At 43.8% G+C, this 27,221-nt stretch overlaps 2 long non-coding RNA genes across 2 annotated transcripts in view; both read left to right on the plus strand.

The window, feature by feature from the left end:
• The window catches only part of LOC109280392 (uncharacterized), a 249,778-nt gene that overhangs the window by 168,430 nt on the left and 54,127 nt on the right, over positions 1-27,221 (plus strand). The window lies entirely within an intron of this gene.
• LOC132247714 (uncharacterized) lies at positions 345-25,769 on the plus strand. Its single transcript, XR_009459035.1, has 3 exons — positions 345-4,045; positions 10,214-10,291; positions 25,645-25,769. It is a non-coding gene; the product is annotated as an uncharacterized LOC132247714 (long non-coding RNA).

Consider the following 27,221-nt stretch of genomic DNA (forward strand, 5'->3'; position numbering starts at 1 on the left):
CTTTTGCCTGCATTTCAAGTCTCAGCCCTATGCACTATGTATGGGTACAACGCTTGGTTAGATAGTAAGGCAATGTGCCCTTTGGATAGGGCTTAAAAGTAATGGTAGTGAAGTTGACATATTTCACACACTAGGGGAGACAGTATGATGAAGAGCAGTGGACATTTGAGTTGAAAGAATCTGACAAGACTAGGATGGGTCAGAAATAACCAGACTTTGGAAACTTGAGTCAAGATTAGGATGGCTTTGATGAATAAGTACCAGATAGTGTGGTAGGTTATGATGAATAACTTACCTAACAAGATATTTAACATCAAGGTGAGGTAAGGCTAGGGTGTAAGGAAAGGAGGAGCCCCAGAATCTGATTCTGAGGATAGATTCACTGAGTTCCAAATACAGAGAGTGAAAGGTGAGCTGTGTAAATATGGACACCTCCCAAGTCATTAAGATAAAAAAAAAACACATAGCAGGCAACCTCATCAGTATTGCAGCCTACCACTCACAGGATAAAGAGGCACAGTGGGGGGGTTTTAGAGCAACAGCAAGTAGAAACACCAGCAAGATATATGTGAGCCAACACACATTAACTAAAGTGTGTGGCTTTTATGTGATGCTTAATGCACATGAACCTATTTTAATGTGCATTAACTAAAAAGCATATTTTAATGATGCTTTAGTGCACATTAAAATAAACTTATGTGCATTAAAGTATATGTGTAGATGTACCTATTGATATTTTTTTCTATTACCTATTTTATCTAAAGATTTTACAACATTTTATAACAACTCATATTGAAGCTAATTTTCATGCTTTCAGTTGACTTCACTGGGGTCTGTATTGGCTCTTATGCTAATGAATGAATGCTGAGAACATACCTTGCAGCCAGGAGCTGTGCATGTCCCTTTGTATGACAGTGAATTCTAATCTTAAAATGTGCTGTTACAGTATGATGTGAACACATGGCGCCACATGCTCAGGCTGCACTCTGACCTTGTCCCTCCAGCCTCATCTTCTATAATTATCTTCTATTTCTCTGCTGCAGATAGAAGCTACACTACTTTTGCATCTCTACTCTTTACCACCTTCTTCCCAGAGAACTTGAACAATAAACTGAAGTAGGATTTCTTAGATCTCTCCACTCACCTTAGGTTTGCTTGTCTCTCTGCCCATCTGCATCAGAGAAGTCAACCTGTGGCTCTGGAGTTGGTGCCATTGTGCAGGTTTTGGTTTCTTATACCATGATCTGCACTTCCACAAAAAGGGCATCCTGAGGCATGGTGGTCTTCATTTCACTTCAAAAGGTGAGAATCTGGTCTCTTACAGGTTGGCTGATCTCCTACACAGGCTTTGAACTAGGTTTATCGGGGGATGGGGATACAAAGGACAGAGAGAACCTAGGATCCACAAACCAAGAGCCGTGTGCTGGAACAGGTCACATAAGTACTATGGGGCCCAATAAGCATCAGGACAAGGGGGCACCAAGGGCACCCATCAGAGGGGCTTAAGTGTCGCTATACCAATGCTAGGAGCGTGAGGAACAAGCAGGAGGAACTCGCACTCCTGCTTGAAAACAAAACCTTTGACCTGGTTGGGCTAACTGAAACCTGGTGGGACCCTACCCATGATTGGGCAGTAGGCATTGAGGGATATAGTTGTACAGACAGGATAGAGTAGGGAAAAAAAATAGCAGGGTGGGTGTTGTTTTCTATGTTAAGGAGCAATATACACCTTCTCTTATCTAGATGGGACCAGAGGAAGGGCAAATTGAGGTACTGTGGATCAGAATACAAGGGGGTTGGGGGGAAAGGGACTTGGTAGTGGAGGCGTACTATAGACCACCACACCAGGAGAATGAGCTAGACCTAGAATTCTCAAGGCAGATCTCAAAGGCCATATGGTCAAGGGACATGGTTGTCATGGGTGACCTTAACTACCCTGATATCTGCTGGGAGGAGCAGTCTGCCAGGTCTAACCATTCACACAGGTTTATAACCTTCAAACAGGACCTTCACCTAATGCAGGAGGTATACGATCCCATTAGGGAAAATACCTTATTGGACTTGGTGTTGGCTATAGGGGATGACCTGGTGTATCTGCAGATAGAAGGAAACCTAGGGGATAGTGACCATCAATTGATTGAATTTACTATCTGGTGAAAGGTGGGAAAGATGATCAGTAGGGCAGAAGTGCTAGACTTCAGAAAGGCTAACTTCAGTGAGCTCAGGAGATTAGTTAGTGAGACACTGATGATCAGGAACATTGGTGAGATGGGAGTCCAGGAAAAGTGGTTGTTCCTAAAGGGAGCAATCCTTCAGGCACAGAAAGAGACAATCCCATTGTGCATGAAAGGGGCAAAGGGGCCAAGAAACCCTCTTCACTGAACAGGGAAATCCAGGAAAGCCTAGGGGAGAAAAAAGAGATGTATAGGTTGTGGAACCAGGGGGTAGCTACCAAGAAGGAGTATACCTACTTGGCTCACACTTGCAGGGAGTCAGTTAGAAAGGCCGAAGCTGCAATAGAACTTAGGCTGGCAATGAAAATTAAAGACAACAAAAAATCCTTCTACACATATATAGGGAGTAAAAAGAAGGCACAGGGTAACATAGGACCCTACAGGGCAGACTAGGGCAATTGGTGACGGATAGGAGGGACAAAGCTGAGCTCTTCAATCAGCTTTTTGCTTCTGTATTCATCAACATGGATCAGGACAAATCTCCCAATTGGATTAGAGATGAGCACAGGAGGGAAACCAGCCCACCAACTGTTAGCACCGACTTAGTGAAGGGACTCTTGGAGGGGCTGTGTGTGTTTAAGTCAGCATGTCTGGATGATCTTTATCCAAGGGTGCTGATGGAATTGGCCAGTGTCATAGAAGAATAACTGGAAAGGTTGTTTGAGCATTCATGGTTCTTGGGTCAGGTCCCAGAGGATTGGAAAAAGACCAATGTGATCCCTATTTTCAGTAAGAGGGGGAAGGAGGATTTGGGTAACTATAGGTGAGTTAGCCTCACCTCTATCCTTGGGAAAACCTTAAAAAAATTACTAAGGATCTCATTTGTGGGAGTCCAGCAGGTAAAATAATGCTGAAGGGCAACCAACACAGGTTCATAGCAAGTAAATCCTGTTTGACTAACCTTGTTTCTTTTTATGACCAGGTCACAAAATGCTTAGATGCAGGGGACATGGTAGATGTAATCTACCTGGATTTTTAGAAGGCCTTCAATACAGTATCTCATCCTATTCTCATAAATAAAGTGAGTGGCTGTGATGTAGATGATTACATGGTCAAGTGGGTGGCAAATTGGCTAATGAGATGCACCCAGAGAGAGGTGGTGGATGAGTCTGCATCAACCTGGAAAGATGTGGGCAGTGGAGTTCCTCAAGGTTCGGTCCTTGAACCAATGCTGTTCAATGTCTTCATCATTGCCTTGTTGACTTGGATGAGGCCGTGGATAGGACTCTGTCCAAATTTGCATATGACACCAAATTATGGGGTAAAGTTAACATACAAGTGGGCAGGGAACAAACCCAGGTAGATCTGGACAGGTTGGAGAAGTGGATAGAGCAGAAAAGGATGTGATTCAACAAGGAGAAATGCAAAGTGCTGCACCTACGGAGAAGAAATCACTAACACACTTACAGGTTGGGGGATGACTGTCTTAGCAGCACGGTAGCAGAAAGGGTTCTCAGAGTCATAGTTGACTCCAAGATGAACATGAGTCATCAATGTGATAAAGTGATCAGTAAAGCTAACCATGTTTTATCATGCATTAGCAGGTGCATCACAAACAGATCCAGAGAGGTGATACTTCCCCTCTATGTGGCACTGGTGTGGCTGCAGCTGCAGTACTGGGAGCCACACTTCAAGAAGGATGTGGATAACCTTGAGGGGATCCAGAGGAGGGCCACTCATATGGTTGGAGGCCTGCAGATAAGGACCTATGAGGAGAGATTGAAGGACCTGAATTTCTTCATCCTTCACAAGAGAAGGCTGAGTGGGGATCTTGTGGCCATCTACAAATTCATCAGCGGGGACAGCAAAAGGTAGGAGATGCTCTGTTTACCAGGGCACCTCTTGGAGTAACTAGAAATAACAGTCACAAACTGACAGAGAACAGATTCAGGTTAGACATCAGGAAGAACTTCTTTATGGCAAGGGTTGCCAGAATGTAGAATGGGCTTATAAGGGAGGTGGTACTCTCCCCTACCTTGGGGGTCTTTAAGAGGAGACTGGACAAGCATCTGGCTGGGGTCATCTGACCCCAGCACTCTTTCCTGCCTGGGGTAACGGGGTCAGACTCAATGATCTGCTGAGTTCCCTTCCAACCCTAATATCTATGAATCTATGATTCTGAACTCCTGGAACAGCACAACGTGGTACAGTCCTATCCACTACTGTATGAGTAGAACTTCTTACCCTCCGCAGGTGGATTGCATATCTCCACATTAATCTTCCATTAATCTCCAAATCTACCTGAAGTTGATTACATATGATAAAATGAATAAGTTGTACATACAAGTCCGTCACAGAAAATGCAATTTTACTAAAATGCATTGGATTGTATTAAAAAATTTATCTGAAGTAAGGCAGTGTAGGATGTCATGTCAGTTATAGTATACCATTTAGTTACAGGTACGTTTTGCAGAAAGAAAAACTGAAGGAGACTGATATATATTAGTTTATTTTGAAATTTTCTAAACTGAGGAAAGCGAGGGAGATACGATTGCATGTATGGAGATCAAGTAGTGGTCATAAAGGCAACAGGAAATAAGACACAAGAAACAGATGTTCACAAAGATGTCAACATCCTTTTCTCCAGTATTTTGTTTTTCTTTTTGCCCAGAAGATCATCAAAATGCTGATTTTTCAGTTTAAAAATTCACCCTTTACAAAATGTTGACCTGCTCCATTAATTAATAGGGGCAAGATGGAGTGGACTAGGGATGCTGCAGAGATTAAATTAAGATAAATATTCAAAAATGAATGAAGCAAAAATAATTAAAGAAATAGGACAAGCTACTCAACAAGCTATCAGTTCCAAGGTAAGTTATGGAAGTATTATCAGAGGAGAAGATGTTCGTGCATGAGGTATGATATAGGAAAAAATACATTTAAATTTCCTTCAAAGCAGAAAAGTGGACCCATTCATATTTCTTCCAGCCTAAGAGATAATAGACTGGAAGAAATCTATCCCTCAGGCTATATCTCATCAGCCTCTGCTCTTATGTATCAATTAATAGCAAGATGTTTATAATTCTGTTTTCATTTAGCCTGTTTATCTTCATTCCATTTCTGTCCACTAGATAATATTTTGTTACATCTTAACAACAACAGTTCTCATTAGTTCATTATACAGTTTGATAGGACAGAGGATAGATAGAATAAGCTCCACATTAGAAATACCTAGAAATAGAAATGAAACTGAAAATAAAACCAACAGGACTGAAATACAGTTGATGTTTGCTGAAAGGGCCATAATCACAGACTGATTTAAACAGATATTTCTAACATAGGAACAGGGTCCATTGAGTCCAGTCCCCTACATTCCTACATCATATGTCAAAACTGTATTTGAAAAGAATCCTGCCTTTGACCCTGTGGGACTGAGTCCTGGGGCCCTAAAAAAATACACTCAGTGATAAATTGTGCCCAGGATTTAAGCTCCGCTTAGTTTAGGAGATAGATTTTCTGTGATCCTGACATGGTAACAGTCTGATCCCACCACGTGCAGCCTCCGGGACTGCTCTGATTATGCTACTGGTGTATGATTGTTACGGACCTTATGTTAGTGAGGGATGAGCATAATAAAGCAGGGCTCGGCCACATGCCAGACAGTAGAGTAAACTGAGAGGGATGGGAGGGCAAGTGAAGCAACAGCCCCAGGCACTGATTCAGAGCAGGTACCAAAATGGCATCCCCCAAAGAGCCCATGCCACTGCTGCAGCAACTCGTATCTGATGAGTTTAGGCTGAGGCAGACCCAGCCCAACAGCTGCAGTGGCCTCTACACAAGGAGGGAATCGCTTCTCCCTGCTCTCCCACTACAACTTTTAAAGTTATGCCTCCCTGAGGCATACTCCACAGGGTGGCTACTGATGCAGGGACTAGTTTTTTGGGCTTTAGGCCCCCTGGGAGTTTCTATTTTGCTAAGAACTGGAGAGTCATGTGGACCTTGGCCCCAGCTCTTCACACCAAGCAAAGCCATTTGACTATATGACTTGTTCACACTAATATTATAATAAACTTCTGTTGTTTGATTAAGTATCCTCAGAGCAGACCAGTTTCAAAAAGGCAGCGGCCACTTGTATAACCTACACACGTCTTCTCTAATTCCTTACAGTGCTTTCCACATTGTGTTGCTGACCTTCGTTTGGCAAAACTGAAATGATAACAAGTTAAATTATTGAAAAGAAACTGTAGAGAAAAAGGTCTTCAAGCTGCCTGTGGAGTTGAAGCACAATAGCTCAGTGAAGAAGACTTATGGGGTACCATTTAGTCTTCCTGGGCAAATTCTGCTTTTAAAAAAACTGGGGTTTATTTTGCAACATTTGTCTAAGATAAAATACCCCTAGGTACAAGGGTCACAAATGATCAAGCTCTAAATAGCAGAGAAAGAGAGAACAGGAGTCAATTCATTGACCGTGTCTTTTTTCCCCAAAGAGTAGAGCTGTGAAAGGGGAAGTGCACTGTGGGAGGCAGGGAGAGCTGGTTTCAGCACTGGAATTCAGCTAGATCAATGGGCTGCAATGGTTAGAGTTTTTATATGGAAGTCTGCCACCACCTTACTACTAAAAGTTATTGTTGTAACAGGGTTAAGGTATTTATTCTTTTATGTTTTACCAGAAAAGTCCTAAATGTCTTAAAAGTAGAGAGCAATCAATAACTCATCAGAAGTAAAGTGAAATTAAACAATTGTGCAGTCAATTAGGTCTGATCACCACTGCATAAAAGTACAAATTAAAAAAACAAAAATAATTGAAGTAATTCAATAATATTTTTAAAAGATTTGAGGCTGAAAACCGCTCTACTTTCACCAGTGGCATGGTCTAACAAGAAACTCTTGCCAGTAGTTGGTAGAGGTGTGTGGTTGCTGGAATAAAGTTGTTTTAAGCCTGCTAACTATTCCACAGTACATCACCACATAAATACTGAGTTCTTTACGTACTCACAATGAAGAATTTGTTTTCTGCATGTAAGCATGTTTCTGGAATTCATAAGGCTATTTCTCATACAGTCACATGCATAAGAAACATATTGAAGATAAAACAAAAGACTAAAACAATTTGTATGAAAATATAAAAAAGAAAAAAAATGCTTATTCTAAATCTTAAGCATAATTTTGCCCTCAGCTACAGCTGCGTGGTTCTCATTAAAATCAATTAGAGTTTTATGGGACTTTCTGAGTGGAAAAAAATGGCCTTTTTTTCCTATTATGGGAGAAATTTAAAAAAAATGGGTTCATGTCATTATTTCCTTGTTTTGGGGGGGTTTAAGTTAGGAAAGATTTTTAGCTCCTTTGTTTACAAGATCTCTGGGTTTAACTAGTAAATTCTTTTTGGCCAAATGTTGCTTTCAATTATAACGGCCTAAATCTGGCATAAAGCTAATAATGTTGTCCGAGTTACTTTTTCTGTTTCAATGTAATGTAAAAATTTGGCTGCTAATACATTAAACAAACTTACATATAAATTACGCAGGCTGTTTGAAAATTGTGTCAAAACCATTTTCAGTGGTTAGCAAAGAAGTATTTTAAGTATTTATTTATTTATTTATTTTCCTCAAAGAAAGCTTATATTTTCCCTGAAGCTTATATTTTGGAGGGAAGGTGGGAAGGGGGTGTTGAGGGTTAAAAAATCAGAAACCCAAAATGAACAATAACACATATTAGTAAGGCTGAAGTGACAAATAGGAGATGTAGTCTGGTCCCTCATTTTTCAGGGTACAAATTAGCTATTAACTTCCTATTTTTTTCAGAGAACTTCCTTATGAGCAAGAAAGTTTCTTGCATCTTCCTTAGAAGGGTTTTCCAATGATCATTGTTGAAAGAAAGAATTTTGGAGTGAATAGACTGGACATAGCAATTCTAATAGTCCTAAAACAGATAAGGTATTTCCTTCAAAAAATGGATGCTGCTCTCTTTAATATTAAAAAATGTGTGCTGAAAATGTAACTTCTTAGTAATTCCTTTGGGGATGATTACACACTGTGTGGATTAGACAGTGTCCATTTATATGGCTCTGATACTAGGTATAAAAGGGAATTTTAGCTTTGCTAAAATCTGAATGCCTGAGAGTATATAAAATGGAGATTTACTACAACAATAAATAAATAATTATAGAACGATGAATATAAGAAAGTGTCTATGCTCAGGGATTGTAGGATATAAACTATAAAAAGTGTGTAAGATACTAAATTGTGGAGACTATGTCTGGATATAATGATTAGACATAACTCATACTTATTGAGATGTTTTCTGTAATTTCAGCAACTGGGACAGCAGCAGTACTATATTTTCAGCAATTTTGATGGTGTATATGACTGTCCCTGTAGAAACCTAAAAGAAAAGGAAGGGGAATAGAGATGGCAGCTTAACTTTTTTAGATGTTGCTCTATTGGTAGGATGAATCAATAGAAGAGGAAGCAGAATTTTCTGAGATGGATGCTCCAAGAAAAAAAAAAAGTTAACTAATGTCTTCTGAACCCATTCTCCATGTAAATAGTGGGAGTAGGAGCTGCTTATGCTAATCTTCCAGAGACTGCAGCCACACTGGGACAATGGTAATATTACATACTTAAGTGCCACCCATTTCTGCCAATTTAGGGTTAGGCATCAAAACCGAAAATTACATTTCTCGGAACAACTGTTAAGGTGCTGCCTAACCACAGAAGTATCAAAACTCCACTATAGCCTCAGTTTTAATGTTAAATTTCCAATTTTGACATGCACATGACCACCTAAGCCCTGACCCTACCATTAAACAGCCAAGTGTCTAGCTCATATCTAAGGTCTGTCAGAATTCACATATGAGGTATTTCTCCATCAGTGTTGCCCAAGAGTCTCAATATAGATGTTTTCAAAGCACAAGGTAATGGTGTGCCACATTTTCCTCAACCTCCTATTCATAAGCTTCATATAATTAATCAGGGTTAACACATCTGCCTCTACAATGGGAAACCTAGGTTTAACTTGCTCTGCATAAAGAGATTCAAATCAAAGAGCAAGGAGCCCCCATAGTTCAGATCCACCCTGGGGTCCAAGATAAGTTTGATACCCCTACACTAAAGCACAGAAAGTGTAACATTGATGAAAGAATATAATTTCTACCCAATTAGGCAGCTTTTGCAGTTTAAGGTATTGTTGGGTTCATTAGATTTTTTAAAAGTGTATACATTTTTATTTAGCTAACAAAAATTACCCAGTTACCTTACATAGGATTCCTAGAAATTGCAGGCTAAAAGTTCTTTGATGTTTTGTTTTGTTTTGCTTTGCATTGTTTTGTCATGTTTAAGTACATAAGCTAACCACTAAATTCTTCTAATTAGGAAAATATTTTCCTCTATAAAACATTGTTATATGATGCTTTTCTGTGGGGATTCTTTTTTTCTGTAGGAACTTTCGGTGGAGCGTCTGATATATGTAAACAATCAGGGACTAGATATTGATCAAGATAGCTCCCTGATTTGGTCTCGTGGCAATTTCATTATACGCATACATACGCAAGCTAACATTTTAATTTTTTTCTCCAATTTAAGCAATAAATTACAAACTGTTTCATGAATTTACATCAAATCTGCCTTATTCCCAGGTCTTCTGTCTTCAGGAGTTCCTGCCCCTTGCACTGCTGTCTCTTTCCTCAAAGAGACATTCAGCCTTTCATATTTCTGAGTTGGAGCTCATGAGACCACCTTGTCTGTCTGCCAGTATAAGTTGGCAGAATAGCTCTGCACATCCAAACAAGCCTGTCACTCTATTTTAAAATACAGCTTCGATAAAATGTCTCTCTCCCTATCTCAGTAGCTTTCTGCTGACTATATCTAGTATTGCAGATTTGTACAATATAAAGTGTCTTGGTGGTTGGTTGCATTTTCCCCTCTTTAAATATAATATTTTCTGTTTTCTATTTTTCTATTTTTATTTTTCCAGTATGTTAATGGATCTCACTAGTTAGTAATACCCATGTGCTATTAATTGTTTTGTCTTATGTTTTGCAGTATAATATTCCAAGATGGTTACTAGGCGATTACTCTTACATTTATCAAGACTTCTGGTTATGAGGCTCTTTACCTAGAGTAAGTTCTGAGTACTGCATACAAAGGAAACTGTTTTGAAATACCATACAAATAAATGACCTGAAGAGCAATGTTTAACCAGGTTTATCTCTGCGTGTGATAAGCTGAGTAAGATAATATATAAGAAAGTGCTCTCTGAGCCAAGTTACGACTTTCGATATTCCTGACAAACAAAACAATTTCTTCCTTTAGTAGCACATACCCCTATTTTATTGTGTCTCGTTCTTGCAAGAAGGAATGGGTTTTGAGGGCATGACACCTCAGTGAGATCCTGCAGTGCATATAACATTTTGACAAATGGCTATGTTGTAGTGCACAGTCTGACAGAGATTGTGGCACTGTTCCATGGTCAGCACTGCATTTAGAAATACACACAAACACACATACACACACACACACGCATATGCATATGCATATGCATGTGTATATGTGTGTGTGTACATACACATGTATGTATGTGTATGTGTGTATGTATGTATGTACACACACATACATATATATACACATACATACATGTGTATGTACACACACATACATATATATACACATACATACATGTGTATGTACACACACATATACACATGCATGTGTGTGTGTGTGTGTGTGTGTGTGTGTGTGTGTGTGTGTGTGTGTGTGTGTGTGTGTGTGTGTGTATCTCCCCTCCAGCCTCCTATATGATATCAGTGACAAATCTTCAGCGGAACTCTCAACTGTGAAAAGTCTTGTGAAACTCATCTTCCATAGGCTAGGGACAGCAATTCATAAAGCCTGAGCCTGAATTGATTCAGTCTTTTCAGGTTAGTCTAACCTGGCTAGGTTAAATCAGTTTGTAACACAGACAGACATCCAAGAAATGCAGGCACATGCCTGCAGTGTCTCATGCTAGAAGCCAGGGGGTGCTAGAGCAGCCCTCCCTCTCTTCTACAATGCTGAGCTGAGGAGGGCATGGCCAGGCCCTGGGCAGGATGCTCTGATTATTCTTTCCCTTCCTGAGCTGTCCAGCAGGGAATGTTTATCACCCTTAACTCAATGTTTATTAACTCATTAAGAAAACAAAGCCTCTCTCCATTAAGTAATGGAGCTCTTCTTAAACAGCTCTTCCAAGGAAGGACATTAAGCTACCTGTTTATTAGCTCCAAAAATCCTGTTGGCCTCTGTACTGTCCCACAGCATGGACCTTAGCCAGCGTGTGGTCTGCTAGTGAATGCTAAGGTGTCTGTGTAAGGCAGAGGAGAGTGGGGAATAAGATCTGCTTAACATGAAAAAGCCAGGCAGATGCTGTGTGTCTGCAAGTGTGTGCTGAGCTCCAGCCAGGGAATGGTGGGGAGGGGCCAGTCCTGCTGTGCAGCAGAGAGCCCCACCCAGCTCAGAGAGCATGCTGGGATGCTGAGGGTGCTTGGTTTATCTTAAACTAGTAAGGGGTCTGGGACACACATTACATAAATCAGTTAAGTCAGATACTACATTCAGCCAGGTTTATCTCAAACTGGTATCAGCCATTTTCAAACTAGTTTATGTGCACAGAACATCTGTTCTGTTACACGTTTAAACCACTTTCTGATCACATAAACCAGTTTATGTATAATGTCTGTTCCTAGCCGTTGAGATCAAGTCTGTCTTTCTGCAGGAATTACTCTGCATGTGTGTGTGTGTGTGTGTGTGTGTACACAGTAGATCTAGGTGGTACATTGTAAATGTAATGAAAAGGAGTATTATTGATGAAGTTGGAAAACAAGAGTTTATGCTGACATTTGTGGAACATCACTGCCAATAGGCATATGTAAAGATTTACTGTTTATAGCAGTATTAAGCTATGATGCTGTGCCTGTGACTCATGGGAGCTATGTATTTTGCTCTTTAATAGCTCATTAGTGTCGTAGGAGGCTTAGATTTTAAAAGGGTTTGCCTAGGTAGGTTGTCAGTTGGTGATGAACATAATTGGTGCACTGAATCTTTCTGACAGCTCGCAATCATAATTATTTTCAGAATATCAACAGAAGAGCTGTAATGCATGGTTTATGGCATTTAGCTAGCAGATTGTGCAGTAGTGAGCTTTGTTTTGCAGTCATATCTAACATACCAAAGCTGTTTGCTATTCTCTCAGCTTCTGTGGCAGTTTAGGTCCAAATCCTGTTCCTGTTACACACACTCAAACCTACTGAATTTAATAGGATAGCATAGATATCACTAGAAAGAGCATTCGGTTCCTAGCATTAAGTTTACAGGCCAGATAGAATTGGTATCTGTAGAGGAATACTTTCTTACGTTTTAACATTATTATATTAGGAAGCAAAAAAATGGAGACTATGGATTGTATAAATCTAGTAGAAAAGTAACTCAATAACTCAGCTACCAGCTACTTTCATTAAAGACCTCATTTTCTCCAAAAAGGTTGTGCTGGGGTACGCAAAACCCATGAGAAGCAGGAAAGAGGTTTTTAGTTTGTTACATTTATGGTAGATGTTAGGCTTGGAAGAAGAGGTTAAAAGAGGATGTATAGCAAGTTTCTGAGTGGTTAAGAAGAAGAGCAGATTATGAGGTCTTACTTTGTGAAAGAGGTCTGGCAGTGGCTAGGAACTGTTTACAATATTGCTGCATGCCAAAGACTCCCTGAGGGAAGAGCGGTCTGGTGAGGGACTCTTGTTCTTTTTAGTTTGGTACTGGTGACTTGCCTGCATCTGTAGAAGCAGATGTCTTCATGTGGTCCCTTTCTCCAGGGAGTGCCAGTCAGATAAAAACTGTTTTGTTTTTTTTTGTACCCAACTGGCTTTACATAGGTCACATAGGGTGCTTAGGTTGTATACACACAGCAGATGGCTAATTAAATATAAACCTGCATCTACAAACAGGTAAATTGAGTTGCTTTGTCCACTGTCAGGACTTTTTGTATGCAACATGGTACCTATCTTTGAAATTGTGAGCTAGTATTCAGGCACTTCCCAAGACCAATGTACATGAAGAAATACACGGCAGGATTTATTGAAATTTTATATATCTCAATATACTGTATATATGAAGTTATTTTTGTATGTTGACAAGGATTGTTGTGGCTACTTGACCCTATGTTTTTCACAGTACAGTACATTAGTGAAACATATACTGAGGATGATCTGCTATTTAATAATATTCTTATATGGCACTTTTGGTGGTGGATAGCAAAATACTTTGAAGAGAGATTTAACAGATGACAAAGAAAGACAAGACAAGAGCCTTTCCAGCACATCAGTGGCAGAAGATGAACATTTGGTACCACTGAAGTAAATGTCAAACTGCTGTTGATTTCAAATAAGCCAGGATTTAACCCAGATTCTTAGATGCAACCAAGGGCAACCAATATAGCATATAGTGATAACCTGTCCCACAATAGGAAAACGTTTTTAAGAGCGACTATGGTCTGCAGGACACAATCCAGTAACATCACTAGGGCAACTTCACTAGGGTAACTGCAGCTATTGATTTACATTAAAGGCATAGAAAATAGCACTAAGGTTTTTTTGAAAAAAAATATCTGACTTTCTATTTAAAAAACACATCTAAAGTCATTTAAAAAAAAATAAAATAATTATCTACCTACCAAATATAAATATGGATGCTGATTGTGCTATATTTGTATAATCACAGGGTGCTTATACATGAGTGCAGAAGCTGCTCTGATGCACTGTAATTGCAGTACATCAGAGCAGACTCGATTAATTGAGTCTGCTGGAATGTGGTAATTACTAGGGGTGTGCGAAATAGGCCCTATTCGATTTGGATTCGGATTCAGCTCGAATCAGGGACAGTGATTTGATTTGTTGATTCAGACCACTGTCCCTGATACTATTTGGCTGAATCCAAATCTGTAGATTCAATGCTGATTCAGACAATCAGTGATTCAGACACAGACACAGCTTTAAATGTTTTTTCTACATACCTTGAGGTACCAGCACAGCTTGTGAATGGGGGGCCCTCCATATGCTCAGTGGTGAACCCAAAGTGGACCAGAAGTACTTCCAGGTCTACTGAGGAGCGCGCAGGGAGGGGCCTCACATGCCACCCCCATGGATTGGCCATCAGCCACGGGGGGACCCTAGGTGCCCCCCTCCCCAAGACCCAAGAGGCACCAGTTGCCAAGCCAGGGGGATGAGGATCCAGAAGTGGACGGAAAGTGCTTTGTCTCAAAAATCCATCTAGTTGTGTGAAACAGAACAAAAAGCATCCCTGCCCTAAAATGTTTACAACCTATATAACATTCAAGAAACAATAGACAGACATGGGAAGAGATGGAGTACACAGAAACACTGAGGCAATGTTTGTCAACATGATTGGCAGGCATATCAGTGCACTGATGGACTAGCCATTGTCAAGATGAATTTTTTTTTGCAACATAGAAGATCATAGTTTTCAAAAAGAGGTTGGTAGGACATGGAACATCATGGAAGAAAGGAAATATGTACATGCTTGGCAGTTTAACAACTGGGAAGTGAATGTTCCCAGCTGCTGTGATTGGTTGATGAAAGGAAGGAGCCTACAGTTTGATAGTGAGAGAAGATGGGCTGTGGAGAGCTTAGGAAGTTAGGATACTGGTCTTAAGTCTTTAGTATTGAAATGGCAGTCAGTGGCAGAATTATGAAAACATTATTATTGCTACCCTTGATTTCGTATTTTCAAAAATAAAGCTGAGGAAACAACTTGCACTGATGATGTTATCAAGGGCTATATTAATACACTTTTACTCATGCAAATAATTCTATTATTGACTTCAAGAGTAGCGTTCATAGTATTATAGTGCTTAGGGTTGGAAGGGACCTAAACAGACCATCAGGTCTGACCCCCTATCTTGGGCAGGAATGTGTGAAGGGGTCATATCACCCCAGCCAAATATATGTCCAGCTTCCTCTTGAAGACCTCCAAGGTAGGAGAGAGTACCACCTCACTTGGGAGCCCATTCCAGAGCCTGGCAGCCCTAACCATAAACTAGCGTTTCCTGATGTCCAGCTTGATCCTTCACTCTAAAAATTTGTGGCCATTATTCCTTTTAATCCCAGGTAGTGCCTCAGGGAACAGAGTCTCCCCCAATTCCCACTGGTCCTCCCTGGTGAGTTTTGTAAATGCCCACCAGATCCCCTCTCAGCCTTCTCTTGTGGACACTGAATTGGTTCAGACTCTTTAAACTTTCTTCGTAGGGCATGCCCCGCTGCCCCTTGACCATGCAAGTGGCCCTCCTCTTTACCCTCTCAATGCTAGCCACATCCCTCTTGAAGTGTGGCATCCAGAACTGGATGCAATACTCCAACTGTGGCCTGACCAATGCTGCATAGAGGGGGAGGATCACCTCACTGGACCTGCTTGTGATGCATCTGTAGATGCACAACAAAGTGTGGTTAACCTTACTGACCACTTCCTCACATTGGCAGCTCATGCTCATCCTGGAGTCAACAATGACTCCAAGATCTCTTTCTTCCACCGTGTTGACAAGAAGGGTGTTCCCCAGCCTATAGGTGTGTTGCTGGTTCCTTCTCCCTAGATGCAGTACCCTGCACTTGTCTGCATTGAATTCCATCCTGTTCTCATCTGCCAACCTCTGTTATTTGCTTAGATCTAGCTGGATTCTCTCCCTTCCCTCCAGCATGCCCACCTCGCCCCCCAACTTGGTGTCATCAGCGAATTTGGACAGCATGCATTCCACACCCACATCCAGATCGCTGATAAAGATGTTGAACAGTACAGGCTCCAGGACTGAGCCCTGGGGGACTCCACCGCCCACATCCCTCCAGGTCGAAAATGACTCGTCCACCACCACTCTCTGGTTGCAACCATCTAGCCAATCTGCCACTCATCTAACTGTGTAGGCATCAGTGCTGCAGTCACCTAGTTGGGTTTTTTTTTGTTTTTTTAAGAGAATATGGTGGGAAACCATGTTAAAGGCCTTCTTAAAGTCCAGGAAGATGACATCCACCCAGACACCTTGTCCAGGGACTTTGTTACCAGATCATAAAAAGAAACCAGGTTAGTCAGGCAGGACCTGCCCTCAATGAACCCATGTTGGTTGCCCCTGAGCATTACTTATCCTGCTGGGCCCTTGCAGATGTGTTCCTTGATAGTTTTCTCAAAAGGTCTTCCCAAGGACCGAGGTAAGACTGGCCTATAATTGCCAGGGTCCTCCTTTCTCCCCTTCTTGTAACTGTTGAGTTAAATGTTTGTTGAGTTAAGGCTATATTCATCAAATTATAATATCAGAATCTGGATAGTCATGGCTTTCATTCTTTTTTCTTGTCTTGGACATGTCAGTGAACAGACCTTAGTTTTAAAAAAATCTGTTCATTATTTGAAGTTCTTCAGTATTTTTAATTCTTCGATATTTGTAGGTGGAACAGGCTTCATCCTAATAAGGCTTCAGACTTCACCCCATATATACTGCTATATGTAGTAAAAATATACCATAATTTATCATTTTGGAGAATGACTAATTTTAGACATCTAATATTTCTGAGAAGACATTATATACTGTACTCCATGATCTGATCAACATGATAGTGAGGGAAATGATTGATACTCTTCATCCATTTATATCAGTTTCTCTAAGTAGACATTTGCTAAGCTTTTAGATGGAGATCTAATTATCACAATCCAGTTATTCCATGATGCAATAAGTAACATATATTGTTCTCTATGGATAACAATTCAATTATTGAAACTGGTTGCTTTACAATTTATATAGAAACATGACTATTTTGCAAGACATAGACTACAAAAATTTTGTCAATTATTCATATTAGACTTCTTAGGTTATAATCTACATATTAATTTGATGCCTTAACCATTTGGACACCCTTTTAATTATGAATCATATTAAAAACCTTAAAAGGTTATGTTGTTTTTTAATCACACTACTATAATCCTTCTATGCTGGTATCATATAAGTAAAGTATGATTCAATAGGAGTAAAAGAGAGAATGAAATGCTAACTTTTATAAGTTACTTGTAAGTCTGTGATTACTTTACAAAACACAACTTTTACATGTAAAAAAAAAAAAAAAACTAGTTTTGTTTCCTGTCTTTTTTTTCCTAAAGTGAGAAAATTTGATATTGAATCTGTTAGGCATGGTTCTTAAATGATTCACTTTTCAGAGTATAACTGCATCTTAAATACTAATACTGTTAAGCATGGATATTTTTTTCTCCCCTATTTCTATTTAACAGCTTGGCTTTTTAAAAATCTTCTGTTAGGGCTTCATAGTTTAAAAAAAAAAAAAATTAAAAAATCAGAAGTCAGGAACTACAAACACTGGCTTTCCAATAGCAACAAAACTTGACTGAGTTCCAAACATAATATTTATTCTGGGGTTTTTATCATTAAATATATAATACATTTTGTATAAAACACCAAGTTTTCACATACAAACTCATTTCTCAACTCATGGTGACTTAACTGTATGTTTTTAATATTATAGTAATGTGGGTTTTTTGCTTTTAATACCATTTTGATGAAGTTTTGTGTGTTGGAATTCATCATTTAAATGTATTTTTTGTTACTCATGATTATAAATTTTTCCTGGTGATACATTATTTTGCTGAGATTTTTTTCTCTTTCCTTTCTTTTCCTGTGATAGAGGGACAAATTCTGTTTATGACTGTTATACATACCAAAAGTAACTGCACTTAAGCCAAAGAGGTATTAGAGATTTGCCCCAAAGTGAGGACAAGCTGTCACTCAAGATGCCCACATTTTTTAACTCAAATTTAAGGAAATATTTACAGAGTTGTTATTGCTGTTGTGCAGCAGTTGTGATTATATGCCAGGATTTGCTCTTTTTATTGGATGAAGAAAATATCCAAAGATAATTGAACAATTCTAGCTGCCAAAAAGTTCCAGGGAACTACTGATATATTTAAATAATCTTTTCTAGAAATACTGCCACAAGATACTTAACTGTTTAATTAATTTTGACTAGTAAAATTTGTAGGTCAGTATTTAAAAACTAAAAAACATAGAAACTAATGTGGGGAAAAAATCCCCACATACAACCTGATTATGCCATACTTCCCACATGGCTCTTCATCAGCGGTATTCATAGAATATGAAAACACTTCACCTTAAATAGGGAGGAAGTAATAATCCCTGGTCAATTGGTCCACAATCATCATTGCACTATGAACAGCTGGTGGTGAATAACTCAACTCTACTTGAGAATTATAGGACACAGTACACAATGCTTGCCAACTGTTGTATGTATCCCTTTGTAAACCATACTAGATTATTAGGAACATATTATGCACAAACACAAAGACAGAAACAAAAAGTAGCCAATGAGATTAAGGCTAAGTACAGATGCTCAAAAAGCCTGAGGCAGATTCACACTAATTTTCTAAGTGTCTTAAATTAGTTTATGAATGAAAAAAAAAAACTCATGGTGTAATTATAACCATTATATACTCATAATATATAATATATTGTATATATGTTCTGTAACCAGCGGAGGGGCATGTGGTCTGTAAGCAGCGTGAATTGTCTTCCCAGCAAGTAGTAGCGGAATGTCTCCACAGCCCACTTGATAGCCAAACATTCTCTCTCTATCGTGGCATAACTCTGCTCCGGGGGATGTAATCTCCTACTTATATATGCTATGGGATGCTCTTCCTCCCCTTCCAGCTGGATCAATACCCCTCCAATCGCTGCTTCGGACGCATCAGTCTGTACCAAAAAGGGTCTATTAAAATCTGGGGTATATAACAGAGGTTGCAGACATAACGCTTCTTTCACTGTTTGGAAGGCCCTCTCTGCCTCTGGTGTCCATCTCACCTTGGCTGGTGCCTTCGCTTTGGTCATCTCTGTCAACGGCACCACTAGATCTGCGAAGTGGGGTACGAACCTTCTATAATAATTGGCTAGCCCCAGGAAGGCCCTCACTTGTTTTTTAGATTGGGGCGCTTGATACCTCTGTAAAGCCGCCACTTTGTTTAATATTGGTCTCACTTTCCCGCTTCCTACTAGGAAGCCCAGATACTGCGTTTCCTCCTTCCCTATGGTACATTTTTTCGGGTTGGCTGTCAGCCCGACCCGTCTCAGGTCACGTATCACCGCTCTGAGTGCTTGGAGGTGGTCGGCCTACTCTTCCGTATAGATGATAATATCATCTATATAGGCTGCAGCATAATCCATATGTGGGGCCAAAACTCTGTCCATCAACCTTTGGAATGTGGCTGCAGCTCCATGGAGTCCAAATGGCATGTGTTGGAACTGGAAGAGCCCCAATGGTGTTGCGAAGGCTGTCTTCTCTTGGTCCTCCGGGGCCAGTGGCACCTGCCAATAGCCCTTTGTCAGGTCTAGAGTGGAGATATAGCGGGCCTGTCCGATGTTCTCTACCAGTTCGTCCACTCTCGGCATGGGGTAGGCGTCAAACTTCGCCACCGCATTTACTTTCCGGAAATCTACGCATAGACGAATCTTCCTGTCCGGTTTGGGTACTACGACAATGGGGCTCCGCCAGTCACTGTGGGACCTGCATATGACGCCTTTCTCCAACATCATTTCAATCTCGGCTTTTATCTGACTCTGTAGCCTCTGGGGAATCCGTCTCCAGCTCTCCCTGATCACCTGGCCTGGAGGAGTTTTTATCCGGTGTACCACACCCCGAACTTCCCCGGGCGTTTCCTGGAACACGTCTGCGAACTCCCCGATTAGCTTGGCAGCCTGTTCCCTCTGGTCCTTCGATAATCTCAACGCGAGCTCTATGTCACCTGGTCTGCTCTCCTCTGTCAAGGAGGGTCCTAAACCTAGCTCCTTGGGCTGAGAGGCTAAATACATACACTCTCGCTCTTCCCACTTCTTCAGCAGGTTGACATGATATATCTGCTTCTTCTTTTGTCTATCGGCCTGATATACCTCGTAGTCCACGGACCCCACTCTGCGTGTGACTTCATAGGGTCCCTGCCATCGGGAGAGCAAATTACTCTCTCTATCAGGTAATAGAACTAATACGCGGTCTCCTTCCTCAAACCTCCTTTCCCGGGCGCCTCAGTTATAGTACCCCGCCTGACATTGCTGGGCCTTTCTGAGATTGCCCACGATTTCACTGTGAGCAGCCTCCAATCGCTCTCGCAGTTGTACCACGTATTGTATCAAGTTCTGATCTTTGTTCTGCTGGTCCTTCCAACCTTCTTTGATCAAATCGAGTATCCCCCGGGGCTGTTGGCCATACAACAGTTCGAAGGGTGAAAACCCTGTCGAGGCTTGGGGGGCCTCCCTTACTGCGAATAGCAAAGGGGGTATCATTTTGTCCCAGTCTTGTGGTCTCTCGGTCACGAACTTCTTTAGCATCTGTTTCAACGTCTGATTGAACCGTTCCACCAACCCATCTGTTTGGGGGTGATAGACCGTCGTCTTCAAATGCTTAATCCCCAGGGCTTTACTCATGCCTTCAAACACGCAGGAAGTAAAATTCGTCCCCTGGTCCGTTAACAATTCTTTGGGGAGTCCTACCCGCGAGAATATTTTCAATAGTTCGCTTGCCACCTTGGGAGCTGATATTGTCCTCATCGGCACCGCCTCTGGGTACCTGGTCGCATAATCCAGTATCACCAAAATATACTGGTTCCCAGTACTACTTCGGAGAAGTGGCCCCACAATGTCCACAGCTACCCGTTCGAACGGAACCTCCATCAAAGGCATGGGAATTAAAGGGGCCTTTGGGGGGCGCCTTGGGCCAGCTTTTTGACACACCGGACAAGAGGCGCAATATCTCGCCACTTCTCAGCAGTCCGGGCCAAAAGAATCTTGCCCTAATGCGTGCTTCAGTTTTGTCCCGGCCCAAATGTCCCCCCATAGGTAGTTCATGGGCCACCTTCATAACAGCCCGTCGATATCGCCGCAGTACCAGGAGCTGCATGACCTCTTCCTCTCCAGGCTTGCCTCACTCAATGTGGTAAAGAAGACCGTTCTGTACCTCGAACCTTGGCAATACCTTCACCAGTTCAGGCCATAGCACCTCGTTGTCTCGTCGCGCTAGGTGTTCATGCAACGCATGGCGAAAATCCGCCTCGCGACTCTGCTCCAGCTGGAACTGCTCATCCTCCCACAGAGCAGCGACATCCACCTCTCGTTCAGCCACTTCTTCAGGGTGTCCTGTCTCCACGGTGAACCCCTCAACCGTCTTCTGTGACCTTGCCCTAACTATCTCCCCTAACAAGTCAGGCCAGTCGCAACCCAGTACCACTGGGTAGAGTAACTGCTCCACAACCTCTACTAGCATCTGCCGGTCTCTATTACCTACCCGAAGCTTGACCCTTATCCTGTCGCTCTTACAGGAGTCCCCACAATAGCATTGCACCTGTACACAATCGACTAACTCCCTTCCTCCTGTTGGTAGCACCTTGCTCTGCACCAGGGTCTGCAACAAGCCCGAATCTAGCATAGCTCGGACCGTTCTGCCCTCTATCGTTACTTCCGCCGTAACCGCAGGTGGCTCATCTCCCTCCTCAGGGTCACATTTGGCTACATAGCCACACATCCCTACCGGGATCGGTGGTCGGGTGGGGTTGCTTTCCATCATTTCTACTAACAGAGCCTGTCGCCTAGCAATTTCCCGCAGGCCTTGAATTGCTTGCTGAAGCGACACCACAACCTGTGGTGAAAACTCTGGGTCTAGGCCAGGCCTCTGTTCTCCCCTCTCTCTCTTTCCGGGCCCAAGGATTCTTTTCCTGATACGGCCAAGCCAGTGTCCAATGCTGCGCACTGCCATACGAAACTTTCCCGGCCAATGCACCATTGTAACAGGCATTGCTTCCGAGCCACGTTGCGGCCCACTCGCCTGTTCCTGCGGCAACCGCCCGCCTTCTCGCCTGCCACGTCTTGATGTTAATTAATTAATTAGTGGGAGGCTGCCCATTATAATGCCCCAATGCCAGGGGGCGCTCTGCGGCTCTGACCTCCCCTAATACCACAGCCCAAGCCTCGCAGATGTTTCCGGACGTTGTCTTGTCCCTAATCAACTTGCCCGCTCCCTCGGGCCTGCTCCGTACCCTCTATGGAAGCACCGCCTCCGGGCTCCTCCTCTCTGTGCCCACTCTAGGACTCTATAGTGAGCCTCCGGCCTTTCTTGCCCACCGCGCTGCTCTCCCCTTCTCTCAGGGCACACCGCGCTGCTACCCCCTTTCCCTGGGGGCAACCACAGCCCTCTCCCCTGCTCCGGGGTTAGCCTAGGCAGTAGCCATTCTCCCGAGGCTCACCGCGCCCGTACGGGGCCTCCTAACAATGTTGCCCCCTCTCTAGGGCTTACTATGCTCGTCCTGGGCTTCCTCAATATGGCCCCGATCTAGGGCTCCTCAGTAATCGCCCCTCCTTGGGGCTGGGGTCTATGCACCCCGCAAGTGACACCCTTGCTGGCGTCTGCTGCGCCCATCCCAGGCTTCCTACTAGGGCGCTCCCCTTCTCCGGGGCTCGCCGCGCCCACCTTGGGCTTCTCAATGCTGCCCCGCTATGGGGCTGGGGTCTACGTACCCTGCACACAACCCGGGGGCTCTGTTCCCCGACCACAACCCACTGGTTGCGCTCCTTGCTGCCAGTTACGCCTTCACTGGCGCGCAAGCTATGCCTTCACTGGTGCTGGGGTCCCCCTACCACTGGGGTACCTATGAGAACAATGTGCCCTCTTGGTGCTAGACTGTGCCCTCACTGGCACTGGGGCACCCCACCCCTATGGGGTCCCTATGAGGCCTCCTCCAACCCCTACAGCCTCACCCAAGCCTCCGGTTTAATAAACAGAGCCAAACAAACTCAAAGACAAGCCTCTAGGCTATAACATAACTACAAGCTGCCTGGTCATAACTTAGTATCATGGCCCGAGCCTCCAGGGCTATCGTGAGCTATACTTGCAAATCAGGCTTCTTCCCATATCTTGGCTGAGGGAGCTCCTGCCTCTCCGGCTGCTGGCAGGGAACTGCCAGACTGGCCTCAGCCCTGGGCTTTATAAGGGCCAGGCCCTGCCTCCTACAGGCAGCTGGCTCCCCTTATTTGCTCTGGCAACCCGCAGCTGCGCTCGTTACCCTGGCAACCCTCAGCTGGGCTTGTTCTGTCTGGCCAGGGCTCGCTGTCTCTCTCCCTGGCAGTCTCTCCTCTCTAGGAGCAGCGGCACCGGGGTGCCCTGCGACACATGGTTACCCTGGAGCGGGGGGCAGGAGCAGGGGCATGGGGTAGGCCAACACTGGCTGGGGGCACATGAGCAGGCTTCTGGAAAATGGCAAGCCCAGCTGAGCAGTCAAACTGTCAGCCACCCCTAGTTGGTCAGCATTGTGCCAGCCCTCTCTCCCTGCCACCAAGTATCATCTGTCAGCAGTGGCTGGTGGGGAGAAGGGGGTGGGGAATGGAGCCCCCCACCACATGTCCCCCTGATGGCTGGTTTGGGTCTAGGGAGGGGCCAGGTCTGAGGTGGGGTGGCACTGCTTCCCGCCTTCCCAGCTGGTGGCAGAGGCAGGGGAGTGGGGTTGTGAGAAGCTGTGATGGTCCAGGTATTGAGGAAGGGGGAAATGCCTCCACTGCATGCTCCCCCACTTTGTACGGGTGGGGCAGGGGAGGGGATCTCAGCTTCCATGCCCCCACCCAGCCCAGCTGGCAGGCACAGGCAGGATACAGAACTAAGGAACAGAGGCTCAGCTGCCTCAGCTCTGTGACAGGCAGGGGGGTTGGGTCAACATAGTGCTTGGCCAGAGCAGAGGAGTGTGGGCCAAGACTGTTCCACCCACACTGCAAGGGGCAGGGGGGTAAATGGAGGAGCCGCAAAGTCTCCTTGAATGCCGGGGTACTGTGACCCAACTTGAGTAAGCAGTGGGTCTGAGACAGAAATTGGATAGACCAGCCTAACTTAATATTATTAAATCTGATACTACATCAATACAGGAGAATCTTAGACCAGGTTCCACCATCTTTAAACTGGTCTATGTGCACTGAACTTCTGTTCTGTTACAGGTTTAGACCAGTGTCCAATCACTTACATAAGTTTATGAGTAATTTCTGTACCTAAACTAAGTGTAAAAAAAGAATGAGGATAAATTATGGAAGATATGGATGAAAACAAGTAAATCACAAAAAAAAAAAAAAATTAGGGCTGTCAATTAATCATGGTTAACATGTGTGATTAATGCATTAATTGTTCGTGTTAATTTTTTTTTTTAAAATGCATTAATCACGCACGTGGTTTTCAAGTCTGCACCCAGGCTCCACCCTGCTGCTGTCACTGTGGCCTCTGGGCTATCCCATAGGGCAATGGTGGCAGCACAGAAAACTGCAAGGCAGCCCAAGAGTGGGCTCTGGCTACCACTATCTTTGCCCTCTGAGCTGCAGACCTGGCTGCACTGCATCTCCTCTCTGCCCAAAGCAATGGTAGCAGCATACATGGCCCTCATGTCTCCCCAAGGGTTGCACGCAATGATGGGAGTGGCCCTTCCCCTGTGCTTTTGGATTAGCCATTTGTAGCTCCAACCACCCCATGACTCATCCTGGGGCCCCGCTCACCCTGGGGCCCATCCCCTGCCTCCGCCCCATTCCCTTCCTGACTATGGGGGCTTTGATCTGCCCCCCCCCCATCCTTTGCTGCCCTGACATCCCTTCTCCCCCCACATACTTACCCGCTGGGCAGTGTGCGTGTGTGTCTGTCTGTCTGCCCCTTACTCCCAAGCCACAGCCTCCACAGCCCTGCTGCTGCTCCTCACTCCTGACCCACAGTACTCCACATCATGCCAAGGTATATGGGAACCCCCCTCCATGGGCTCCAACCCCCACCGCCCACACACCCACAGTCCTCCACACCTTTACAAATTCCCCCCCACACACACTCCACACCCACCCACCCCCAAGCAGACAAAGCACCTGCATAATTTTGCATAACTTTAAGCTTTTCTGCACATCATTTTGAGGTTTTATCGGTGTGATTAAAGTCGCAATTAGTTGCGACTAATTTTTTTAATTGCACAACTAATTGCGATCAGATTTTTTAATAATTTGATAGCCCTAAAAAATACATACAAAATAGGAAGAATGCATGTGAGAAGTAAAACTGGTCATCTATAGATAACTTAACGGGAGAAAACTTGATTAAATATTATCCATAAGAATAAAAAATGTTAATAATTTATTTGATTATCTTCCCTTCTAAAGATCTTAGATGACATTCTAGATATGACATTAATTAAGCTGCCTAATATTTCCTGTAACATTCCTGAAATGAACAGGGGTTCAAGAATTAGAGATTCATTTAAAAAAAAAAGTCCCTTTCTACTAAGAACTATATTGGCCTTCCCTCCTGCTTATTCTTCTCTGATAGCACTTCATTGACTAGATTAAATTTATAATAATATCCATTGTTTTATTTATACATTAGATCTATAATCTATGAAGAAAACGGGATGCATAGAGATGCTAAGGATAAACTGAGTTGTGAGATGGTGGAATAGGCTTCTGCCTCCTTCTGCCGTTCCCTGCTCTTCTCTTGAAGACTGGAAGACATCAAACTGCCATTAACTTTAGAAAAGTGGTATAAAACTTTGGATGCACCTATGAAGTTCTAGACAGAAGATGCACAGGTACTAGCGTATCAGTTTTCCATTGTTGTTTTAAATAGGAAAAGAAAAAAAACACTTCTCATCAATCCCCTATACTGCAGCAATGTGCACAAATCTGATGAGGAATTAATCCTAATAGAATTGAAGAAAACTATATTAATAAAAGTGTCGTTTGTCTACAACTTATTCCAGGGTAGACAATAGACATTTGCTAATGGCAAACAGGGTACTGTAATAGTGTTACCCTGGAAAAGCAGATTGTGACAGGGGGTCTCCTGGGGCCAAACTCTGTGGCCTGCCCACCTGTCACCGTGACAGGGGGCCTACTCAGGGCCGAGCTCTTCGTGGCCCGCCCACCTGTCTCTGGGCAACCACCTGCTTATCTCGCCCACCACGCCTTTGATGATAATTGATTCGTATATCGATGTCAATTAAGTGGGAGGCTACCCATTGTAGTGCCCCGATGCCAGGGGCACTCTGCGGCTCCAACCTCCCCTAATACCGCAGCCCAAGCCTCACAGATGGCATCATGGTGTTCTTCCTCACCGGCCCCACACTGGGCCCCAGAATCTTCTACGCAAGACCCCACTATGGTCTTCTCCTCTCAGGCGGCCACTCCACTGTCATCTGGGCTACCTCACCCCCCCCCCCCGAAGCTATCTTCCCCTCTCGGGTGTGGTTCCCCCGGAACCTTCGGCTACCTAGCCCTGGCCCACCTCAAGGCCGGTCAGGACCCCAGGCCCCCGGCTCTTGGGCATCCCTCGCGGTGGGCCCCCAGCCCTTTTGACCCTCTCTGGTCCCAGCCCCAGCATGGGCCAGTCGAGGGTACTATCCCCTTTGGGCTGGGTCTCTAGCCCCTCTCTCTCATCCTTGGGCCTCACCGTGCCACTACTCCCTTCCTCCTAGGAGCAACCGCAGCACCACGCCCACATCACTCCCACTCTCGGGGTCCGCCCTCTCTGGGCCCCTCACAACACTGGCCCTCTAGGCCCTCCAACATACGCATGGGTAACCCACCCGGTGGTGGTGGGAGCTAGGGGTTAAGGTGCCCCAACCCACCTTTCACCAGGGTGATAACTGGCCTGGCATTTCCTGGGGGCTCCCACGCCACTGAGAGCCCCACCAGACCACCCACTCCCGGCAGGGTGCAGTTTCAGGTCATGCCCAGGACCAGGAGCCTCCTAACCATCCCCATGCAGCTCCCCCTTACCTCCGGGTCATTCACAACAGCCCTACGGCCAGGCAGTGTTGCTGTCTGACCTCCTGCAGCCAAACTGCCTTGTTTATATAGGCCTCAAAATGGCTGCCCTAATCAGGCACCTGAAGGCTGCCAGCTCCAGGCCCTTAAAGTGGCAGAGACACCCTGTGCTCTGCCACACAGGTCATCTGTCCTTCT

This window comes from Alligator mississippiensis, chromosome 1 (genome assembly GCF_030867095.1).
Source record: "Alligator mississippiensis isolate rAllMis1 chromosome 1, rAllMis1, whole genome shotgun sequence".
Lineage (NCBI taxonomy): Eukaryota > Metazoa > Chordata > Crocodylia > Alligatoridae > Alligator > Alligator mississippiensis.